The sequence below is a fragment of the Canis lupus genome, chromosome 4 (assembly GCF_048164855.1).
Source record: "Canis lupus baileyi chromosome 4, mCanLup2.hap1, whole genome shotgun sequence".
Lineage (NCBI taxonomy): Eukaryota > Metazoa > Chordata > Mammalia > Carnivora > Canidae > Canis > Canis lupus.
The window spans coordinates 42,913,570-42,925,421 of NC_132841.1; the positions used below are offsets into that span (position 1 = coordinate 42,913,570).

Sequence of the window (11,852 nt, forward strand, 5' to 3'; positions counted from 1 at the left end):
CAAGCAAGACCCACTATAGGCTGCCTACAAGAGACTCACTTCATCTTTAAGGACACACATAAACTGAAAGTGAAGGAAAGAAAAAAAAATAGTCAAAGCAAATGGAAACCAAAAGAAAGCAGAGATAGCTATACTTGTACCTGGCAAAACATACTTTAGCCAAAAACTGAAATAAGAGACAATAAAGGCTTATATCATGATAAAGGGGTCAATCCAACAAGAGGATAAAATATTCGTAAATATTTATGCATTCAACACAGGAGAACCTAGATATAGAAAGCAAATATTAACAGACCTAAAAGAAGAAATAGACAGTAATATACAATAACAGTAAAGGATTTCATTATCCCACTTCAACAATGGATATCATCCAGACAGAAAATGCATGTTAAGATCAGAGGGATTTGGGCTCCGAACTGACCCTGTGGTGGGCAGTGTCATCTGGGCGGCACTGCAGAGACCTCCACCCAGGATGGCTCCCCCTCCCCCCAAGTCCCCTCGCCTTGTGGGCCTATCGGATCTGTTATCACGGGGTGAGGTGAGAGCAGGCCCAGGGAGGGTAGTTACCGCTGAGGAGCCGCAGTCATGGTCAAGATGATAGAAGTACTGACAACTGAATCTCAGAAATTGCTACACCAGCTGAATGCCCTATTGGAACAGGAGTCCAGATGTCAGCCAAAGGTCTGCAGCTTGAGACTAATTGAATCTGCACACGATAATGGCCTCAGAATGACTGCAAGACTAAGGGACTTTGAAGTAAAAGATCTTCTTAGTCTAACTCAGTTCTTTGGCTTTGACACGGAGACATTTTCTCTAGCTGTGAATTTACTGGACAGATTCCTGTCCAAAATGAAGGTACAGCCCAAGCACCTTGGCTGTGTTGGGCTGAGCTGCTTCTATTTGGCTGTTAAATCAATAGAAGAGGAAAGGAATGTCCCATTGGCAACTGACTTGATCCGAATAAGCCAGTATAGGTTCACGGTTTCAAACTTGATGAGAATGGAAAAGATTATATTGGAGAAAGTGTGTTGAAAAGTCAAAGCTACTACTGCCTTTCAATTTCTGCAACTCTACAAACTCACTCATTCAAGAGAACTTACCAATTGAAAGGAAGAATAGCCTTAATTTTGAAAGACTAGAAGTTCAACTTAAGGCATGCCACTGCAGGATCATATTTTCTAAAGCAAAGCCTTCTGTGTTGGCATTGTCTATCATTGCACTGGAGATCGAAGCACAGAAGTTTGTAGAGTTAACTGAAGGAATAGAATGTCTTCAGATACATTCCAAGATAAATGGCAGAGATTTGACCTTCTGGCAAGAACTTGTATCCAAGTGTTTAACTGAATATTCATCAAACAAGTGTTCCAAAGCCAATGTTCAGAAGTTGAAATGGATTGTTTCTGGACGTACTGCACGGTAATTGAAGCATAGTTACTACAGAATAACCCACCTTCCAACAACTCCTGAAATGGTCCCTTAATTGGATTGTTACAGTAACAAAGAAGCTCTTCTCTGAAGCCTTTCTCCACAATCCTGAGCTGTGGATTCCATGATGTTATAATGGATTTAAGCTGTGAAGCCTCAGAACATCACAACTAGATTAGCATTGATATTCTCAGATTTGGGAAAACTACCTAATTAACATGCTTAAATGGAATTAAATTTAAATTTAATTAAATTTCAATTCATCTGTGAGGCATACAAATGAAAGCTAAGAGCATAAATGTGAAATGTTAATAACAAGCCTGGGAAGGTAAACTGTGAATCTTCATTTCTAACATTGACCCAACTTTCTATATTGGGTCAATGTATTATATTTAGGTGGTATCAAAAGTGGTAACCTAATTAAATTCTAAATTATGAGGCATACATTAAAACTAACATTTCACAAATGCGCTTTTAAGGCATAACAAGGGTCACTAGGCAATGAAAATGGTTTCTTGGTACCTATAGTGCAAATAATAGATAATTCAGAGATCTGGACTTTACTGCTACTTGGGAATTACACTTAAATTTGAGGGCATTTTATAAAAGTAAAACTACAGGCCTAATCATTTTGGCATATTAAGTTATTTTTAATATTTTTCCTAAAAAACTGGTGGTTCGTATCCATGGTAAAATTTACACAGTATTTACTGCCTCCATCCAATCTCATCAAGAAGTCATAATCCTCAAGTCAGTAGGCATCCTCATAATTGTGAAGTTGCTAAGGTAGTATTTGAGATTTTCTATTAACTCAGTGACTGTAAGGAGATCTGCGGCATTAAAAGTGTTGTAAACAGTTACTCAATGCAGCAAGTAGCTTGTGTCCATCCAGAATGGCTGTACCCATTTATGACATGTTATGGGTAGATGTACACTGGAAAATAAACCAAAGAACCACAATATATCTTATACTTTTGTGAACTGTGTTTTATGGATAACTTCAGTTTTCCCCAAAAGCTGACCTATTTCAATAATTTGACATCAGTGTTAATTCTGAGTTGGCAGAGGTGGCCTAACCAACTACCATTATGTTTTGGTACTAAGGGATATATCTTTCAATAAAGTTACTGAAATGCAAAAAAAAAAAAAAAAAAAAAAAAAAAAAAAAAAATCAGAGGGATTTTACAGACATTTAGAGAATATTCCATAAAACAGCAGAAGAATATACATTCTTCTCAAGTACACATGGGATAATCTCAGGAAGATTATATATTACATCACAAAACAAGTCTTAATAGATTTAAGAAGACTGAATCATATCAAGCATACTTTCCAACCAGAATGATATGGGATGAAAAATCAGATTATAAAAAGAAAACTAGAAAATTCCTAAATATATGGTGATTAAACTATATGTTACTGAACAGCCAAAGTGTCCAGGAAAAAATCAAAAGGACCTAAAAAATATCTTGAAACAAATGAAAATGTAAATACAACATACAAAATTCAGGAGATTCAACAAAATCAGTTCTGAGGGAATTTCATAGTAATAAATGCCTACATTAAGAAAAGGTAAAGATCATAGAAAAACATCCAAAATTTACACAAAAAAACTTGAAAAAGAAGAACTAAGTCTAAAGTTGGCAGAAGAAAGGAAATAACAAAAGTCATAGTAGAAATAAAATAGAAATTAAAAAAGAAAAATAAAAAGGATCAATCAAAATAAAAGCTGTTCTTTTTGAAAAGATAAGGTAGACAAACTAACTTTTAGCTAATCTTACCATGACAAAAAAAGAGGATTCAAATAAATAAAATTAGAAATGAAAAAGACATTACAACTGATACCAGAGAAATACAAATAATCCTAAGAAAATATTATGAAAAATATACACCAACAAACTGGGAAATCCAGATGAAATAAACAAATTCTTGAAACATACAACCTATCAAGACAGAATCATAAAAAATATAAAATGTGAAAAGACCAATTACTAGTAAGGAGATAGCAATCAAAGCCTCCCAAAAAAGAAAAGTCTATGACTAGGCAGTTTCACTGCTATCAAATGTTTGAAGAAGAATTAATACCAATCCCTCTCAAAACACTTCCAAAAGCATAGAAGGGTAGGTAACACTTCCAAACTCCTCTTCAGAGGCCAGGATTACCCTGATACCAAAATCAGACACGGTTACTACAAGGAAAGTAAGTTATAGACTAATATCCCACATGAACATAAATGCACAAATCCTCAACAAAATATTAGCAAATTAAATTCAACAGTGCATTACAAAGATCATTATGCCATGATTTAGTGGGATTTATTACAGGAGGACTCAAAATATGTAAATCAGTCAATGTGATACACCACATTAACAAAATGAAGGATAAAAATCATGATGTTAATAGATGCAGGAAAAGCATTTGACAAAATTTGACATCCATTCATGATAAAAATTCTCAACAGATGGATGTAGACAGACTACATCTCAACATAATAAAGACCCCATATGACAAGCCCACAACTAACATCATACTGAACAGTGAAAGGCCAAAAGCTTTTCTCTAAGATCAGGAACAAAACAAGGATGCCTAGTCTCACAATTTTATTCAACATAGTACTGGAAGTCCTAGCCAGAGCAATTAGGCAAGAAAATAAAAACAAAGGCATCCAAATTGGAAAGAAGTAAAATTGTCTTTATTTGCAACATGATATAAAGAAAAACTTAAGGACTCCACTAAAAATTTGTTAGAACTAATCAACAAATTCAGTAAGCTTGCAGGATATAAATAAAATCAATAGCCAAAAATCTCTTGTGTTTCTATATACTAACAGCCAGAAAAATAAATTAAGAAAAAACTGTTTACAATAGTATCAAAAAGAATAAAACACCTAGGAATAAATTTAACCAAGGAGTGAAAGAACTGCACACTGAAAACTATAAGACATTTATGAAAGAAACTGACAAAGAGAAAAACAAATAAAAAAGATATTCCATGCTTACAGACTAGAGAAATTAATAGTTAAAATGTCCACACTACCTAAAGCAATCTACAGATTCAACACAATTCCTATCAAAATTCCAACAGTATTTTGCACAAAAATAAAAGAATCTTAAAATTTGTATGGAACCACAAAGAACCCAAATAGGCAAAACTATCTTTTGAAAGAAGCATAAAGCTGGAGACATGCTGCTCCCTGGTTGCAAATGCATTACAAAGCTACAGTAAACAAACCAGGATGGTACTGACATAAGAACAGATACATAGATCAATACAACAGAAGAAAGAACCAGAAATAAACCCACACATATGTGGTCAATTAACTTACAGAAAGAGGACCAAGAATATACAATGAGGAAAGGATCATCTCTTCATAAATAACTTTATTTCTGTTGATCTGTTTCTAGGCTTTCTATGCTGTTCCATTGATTTATTTTGTCTACCTATTCACCAATAATACCACATTGTTTTGCTTATTGTAGCAGCTTTATATTAAGTCTTGAAGTTGGGTAGTATCAGCATCCAACTTTGTTCTTCTTCAATACTGTGTTGACTATTCTTGGTCTTGTACATTTTCACATAAACCTTATAACCAGTTTATCCATATTCACAAGACAATGTGCTAGCATCTTGATTTGGATTACATTAAATCTATATATCAAGTTGCAAAGAATCAACACCTTAACAATACTGAATTTTCCTACCAATGAACACAGAATATCTATTTATTTATACTTTTTTGACTTCTTTCATCAAAGTTTTATATCTTTCCTCATATAGATCTTATAACTATTTTGATTTATGACTAAGTATTTCATTTTGGGGAGTGATAATGTAAATGACATTATGTTTTAGATTTTAATTTTTTTTTTTTTTTTTTTTTTTTTATTTATTTATGATAGTCACAGAGAGAGAGAAAGAGAGGCAGAGACACAGGCAGAGGGAGAAGCAGGCTCCATGCACCGGGAGCCTGACGTGGGATTCGATCCCGGGTCTCCAGGATCGCGCCCTGGGCCAAAGGCAGGCGCTAAACCACTGCGCCACCCAGGGATCCCTATGTTTTAGATTTTAAACTGCAATTTTTCATTGCTGGTATACAGGAAAGCAATTAACTTCTGTTTATTAACTTCTATTTTACAATCTTGCTGTAAATCATTTATTAGTTCCAACAGTGTTTTTGTTGTTGTTGTTGTTGTTGTTGTTGATTACTTGGGATTTTCTAGATATGTTATAATGTCATCTATGAATATAAAGTTTTATCTCTTCCTTCCAAAGTCATATACTTATTTTCTTTTGTTGTCTTAAATTGTATTAGCTAGAACTTCCAGAACATATTGAATAGGAATGGTGAGAGGACATTCTGTATTATCCTTCATCTTAGTGGGAAAGCATCTAGTTTCTCATCATTAAATGTGATGTTAGCTGTAGGGATTTTTGGAAATCTTGTTCAAGTTCAAAGTTCCACTCTATTGCTAGTTTGCTGAGAGTTTTGGATTTTGTCAAATGCTTTTTTTATATCTACTGATATGATCATATGCTTTTTCTTCTCTAGATCTGTTAATGTGACTGACAGATTAGTTGACTTGTGAATATTGAACCATCCTTCCATACCTGGAAAAAATATCATTGACATGGCATATAATTATTTTTGTACATTGCTGGATTCAATTTGCTTATATTTTGTTAAGAATTTTGTATTTATGTTCATAAGAAATATTGGTCTGCAAAATTCCTTTTTTTTTTTTTTTTGTAATTTCTTTGCCTGGTTTTGGTACTAGGGATAATACTGGCCTCACAGAATGAGTTGGGTAGTAATTACCCTCTGCTTCTTTTTTGTATAAGAGATTGAAGAGAGTATATATTTTTTCCTTACATATTTGGTATTCACCAGTAAAACTACCTGAGTATATTACTTTCTTTTTTCTACTTTGTTTTTAAAGATTATTACTGATTCATTTTCTTTAATAGATCTAGACCTATTTGGATTATGCATTTCTTGTCATGTGGGTTTTGATAAATTGTGTCTTTCAGAGAATTTATTCATTTCATATAAATTATCAAATTTGTGAGCATAGTTATTTCTAATATTCCTTTACTGTCTTTTTAATGTACATAGGATTGATAGTGATGGCCACTCTTTCATTTCTAATTTGTGGGGTTTTTTTCTTAGTCTGTCTATAGGTTTATTATTTCATGTATCTTTCCAAAGAACTAGCTTTTGCTTTCATTAAATTTCTCTTTTAATTTCTGGTTTTCAATTTTATTAACTTTGGCTTTTATTATTTATTTTCTTCTGCTTACCTTGGATTTAATTTGCTTTTCTTTTTCTAGTTTCCCAAGAGGGAAGCTTAGATTATTTAGGTCTTTCTTCTTTTCTAATATATACATTTAATATGATGTATTTCCCTATAACCACTATTTTTGCTATACCCCGTAATTTTGATAAATTGTTTTCATTTTCATTTAACTCATAATATTTTATAGTTTTTCTTGAGACTTCTTCTTTGGCCTATTTGTTATTTAGAAGTGTGTTGAATAATCTCCAAAGATTTGGGAATTTGTTCAGCTATTTTTCTGTTACTGATATATAGTTTAATTCCTTTGTTGTCTGAAAGCATACTTTGTAGAATTTCTATTTGTTTACATCTGTTAAAGCATGTTTTATGGTCCAAAATGTGGTCTATCTTGGTGGCTGTTCCATATGAGGTATAAAAGAATGTATTCTGCTGTTGTTCTATAAATGTTAATTAGATTCAGTTCATTAAGGTGATATTCAGTTCAACTGTCTGTCTATCTATCTATCTATCTATCTATCTATCTATCTATCTATCTAACCTGTCAATTAATGAAGGGATGCTGGAGTTTTTAACTACAATAATGGATCTCTTTTTCTCCTGGCAGTTCTATCAGTTTTTGTCTCTTTTTCTCCTATCAGTTCTATCAGTTTTTGATTATATTTATTCGTGAGAGACACGGAGGATGGTGGGGGGGGAGAGAGAGAGAGAGGGAGAGAGGCAGAGACACAGGCAGAGGGAGAAGCAGGCTCCACACAGGGAGCCTGACATGGGACTCGATCCCGGGTCTCCAGGATCATGCCCTGGGCTGAAGGCAGCACTAAACCGCTCAGCCACCCAGGCTGTCCTGCTTCATATATTTTGACAATGATTAGGAGCATATACATTAAGGATTGTAATATCTTCTTGGAGATTTGACCCATTTAGCATCATGTAATGACTGTTTTTTCCCCTGGTGATTGTTCTTATTCTAAAGACTTATTCTAAAGTCTGCTTTGTCTAAAATTAATACATCTACTCTAGCTTTCTTTTGATTAATGTTAATATATCTTTCTTCATCCGTTTATTTTTAAAGTGAGTTTACTATAGACAACATAAAGTTGGGTCTTATTTGTATTTACTTTGACAGGCTGTATTTTGTTGTAGTCAGGACATTCATTTAAAGTGACAAATGAACTAACATCTACCATATTTGCAAATGATTTTCTATTCATCACCCTTGTTCATTTTTTTTTTGTTTTCCACTTTCTATGGTTTTAATTGAACATTTTATGATTCCATTTTTCTCTCATCAATTACACTTTTAAAAAAATTGGTGGTTTACCTAAATAAAGTTCATGACATACATTTACAACTGATCTAATTCCACCTTTAAATAATGTTATATCACTTCACAGGTAGTACAGATACATACCTTATGACGGAACATTCTCAATTCCTGCCTCCCATTTCTTAGTTCATTGTTGTCATTGATTTCACTTGGCTATTGGTCATAATCACCAAATACATGGTTGCTTTACTATTTTGAACACACTGTTTTATGTTAGGTCAATTAAAAATAAGGAAAATAAAATATTTTACCTTCATTTACTCCTTGTCTAATGCTCTTCCTTTTTCTTTTTTAATGCTCTTCCTTTATGTATATCCAAGTTTTCGACCTAAATCCTTTTTCTTCCTCTCTGAAATACTTTTAACATTTCTTCCAAAGCAGCTCTATTGGTAAAATTTCCTCAATTTTCATTTTTCAGAAATTATTTCTCCTTCACTTTGGAGGACAATTGCAGAGTACAGAATTCTAGGTGGATGAGGTTTTTTCTTTCAATACTTTAAATATTTTACTTCATTCTCTTCTTCATTCTCTTACAGGCTCCTGAAGAAGTCTAATATGATTCATATTTTTGTTTCTTTATAGGTATCTTGTTTTTTATTTGTTTTCCCCTATGGTTTCTTTCAAGATTTTTTGTTTTTTGATTTTTGTTTTGCAGTTCATTATAGTTCTTCTAGCTGCAGATTTTATTTATTTACTTACTTACTTTTTGTATTTATTCTGCTTAGTGCTCTCTGAGCTTCCTCAATCTATAGTTTGGTATCTGTCATTAATTTGAGAAATTTCTCAGCCATTATTAATATATTGCTATTAAAACATTTCTTGTTTCTTTCCTTTCCTATTTCTAGTCATCTCTTTACAGGTATTTTACACCTTTTGTAACTGTCCCAGAGTTCTTGGATATGTTGTTCTAGTTTTTTAAATTTTCTTTCTCATTATTTTTGCATTTCAGTTTTAGAAGTTTCTATTGGCATATCTTCATGTTTAATGATTCTTTCCTCAGCCATGTACATTCTAACATTATGATTTTGGACTTTAGTTTCCAGAATTATGAGACAACAAAATTCACAATTCAATTGTTTTAAGCCACTCAACTTTTTTTTTTTTTAAGATTTTATTTATTTATTTATTCATGAGAGACACAAACAGTGAGAGAGAGAGGCAGAGACACAGGCAGAGGGAGAAGCAGGCTCCATGCAGGAAGCCTGATGTAGAACTTGATCCCGGATCTCCAGGATCACACCCTGGGCTGCAGGCGGCGCTAAACTGCTATGCCACCAGGGCTGCCCTAAGCCACTCATCATATAGTTATTAGGGCAGTCCTTAAGCACTAATACAGTAATATTACATTGATTTTCATCCTGATTCATTCTTGCATTCTTGGGACAAATTTCAATTGGTCATTGTGCAGAATCCTTTTAAAATGCTTCTGAATTGGATCTGCTAATATTTTGCTGTGGATCTTTGCATCCATATTCATGAAGTATATTGGTCTGTAGTTTTCTCATGAAGTCTTTGGTGTGGATATCAGAGTAATATTTGCCTCATAAAATAAGTAAGGAAAGGATCTCTTCTATTTTTTGGAAAGATTTCAGAAGCATTAGTGTTAACTTTAAACATTTGGAAGCATCTGATCTTATGCTTCTCTTCATTCAGAATTTAAGTTACTAATTAAATCTCTTTTTTGTTATAGCTCTATTCTGATTTTTTATTTCTTAAATTTTGATAGTTTGATTCTAGGAACTTGATCATTTTATCTAGAATAGTTAATTTGTTGGCATACCATTGTCAATAGTATTCTCTCATAGTCCTTGTTATTTCTGTAAGATCAGTAATAGTATCCAATTTACTTTCTTACTTTAATACTTTGAGTCTTCTCTCATTTTTTTCTTGATCAGTCTAGCTAAATGTTTTCCAATTTTGCTGATCATTTCAAGAATGAACTTTTGGTTTCACTGATTCCCTTTGTTATTTTTCTACTATTTCATTTATCTTTGTTTTACTCTTGATTTCCTTCATGAGTTTCATTTTTTTTTTCAGTCCTTCAAAGTAAAAGCTTTAGTAATTGATCTGATGTCAACGTAGGCATTTACAGCTACAAATTTCTCCATAAGTATGGATTTTCCTTTATGTTTTTTATAGTGTATTTTTTCATTCACCTTAAAGTATTTTTAAATTTCCCTAGTGATTTCTTCTTGTACAGTTGGCTGCTTAAGAGTGTTTTATTTCAACATGTTTGCAAATTTTTCAGTTTCCTTTGTTACTGATTTCTTACTCCATTCCATTGTGGTCAGAGAAGATACTTTGTGTGAATTCAACTTTCCAAATTTATTGAGACTTGATTTGTGGCCCAACATATGATCTATGCTATAGAATGTTCCATGTGCACTTGAGAAGTGCATGTATTCTGCTGTTGTTGGATGGAGTGCTCTATATTCCAGAGGTCTAGCTGGTTTATAGTGTCACTCAAGTCTTCTGTTTCCTTGTTTATATTAATTCTATTACTAAAAGTGGGTGCTAATATCTCCAACTATTATTGTTGAATTATCTATTTCTTCATTTCTTTCAGTTTTTGCTTCATATATTTTGGGGTTTCTTGTTAGCTGCATGTTCACTATTATCCCATCTTCTTGATGGATTGATTCTTTTATGAATTTTATATTCTGCTATTAACAACCTTTACCACATGTTTTTCATCACTAACACCTGTGCCCTTGGACAAGTAACTTCTCTTTGGTTTTCTCATCTATAAAATGAAGATAATAAGTAAGTACAATATCTAACTCCCAGAGATATTGGGACGGTTAACTGTTAATACATGAAAGGGCTTTGAAGAATGCCTGGACGTTAGATTTATTCAAATGTTAAATATAATTGTTACTATTAGTAATAACAGCACTACTACTACTCATCTACAATGGTCTATTAAACTGTGAGCTCTAAAGGGTTATTTTTACACCCTGAGCACACGCATCATAGTAAAAAAGTCAATACTGGAAGGAATTGATCTACATTTTATAGTGTACAATGAATACGGTCAATTATTTGTTATTATCCTGAGGTTAAAATTTTCATTTGCTAGTTAGTGCCTTCCGCTACTTATTTTTGCAAGAGATATTATTTACTGTGAAATCTCTAAATTCCTTAGAGAACACTTTTTGCAAAAAATATAATATTTAATTTCTTAGAAGTGGGAGGCAATTTCCTTTTACCTAATATATTTCAATAAACTTATCTAAACCACCATAATGGTTAATTGTATGTGTCAACTTGGCAGGGCCACGGAGGCTGGATGTGTGGTCAAACATTATCTTGGATATTTCTATGAAAGTATTTTGGATGAAATTAACATTTAAATCTTTAGCCTCTGAGTAAAGCACACTCAACTCCATGTGAGTAGGTCTATTTGTGTTATTAGTACAAGTCCTGTTTAGAAACAAAAGATTGAGCTCCCTGGAGCAAGAGAGAATTCTGCAGCAAACAGACTTTAGATCTGAACTGTATGTAATGCTGGCTCTTCCTTGGGTCTCCAGGTCCACCCTTATGATTTGAACTTGCCAGCCTCCATAATCACATAAGCCAAGTTCTTAACATAACTATCTTTCCCTCCCTCCACCACCACTCCTCTCTTAATATATAAATATAACCACCTACAGTATGTATGAAATTAAGTTGTAGACCAGGTTATAATCATTTAAAGGAAAAAAAAGTCTTTATTTGGCAAGTTTAGAATTTAAAATATATATATGTATATAATTACATAAATTATATATGTATATACATTAAAATTTATGTATATATGTATATA

General features: G+C 32.9%; 1 pseudogene; it reads left to right on the plus strand.

The window, feature by feature from the left end:
- The first annotated feature begins 594 nt into the window (after positions 1-594).
- On the plus strand, positions 595-1,643 carry LOC140631566 (cyclin-G1 pseudogene; annotated as a pseudogene).
- Positions 1,644-11,852: the final 10,209 nt, after the last annotated feature.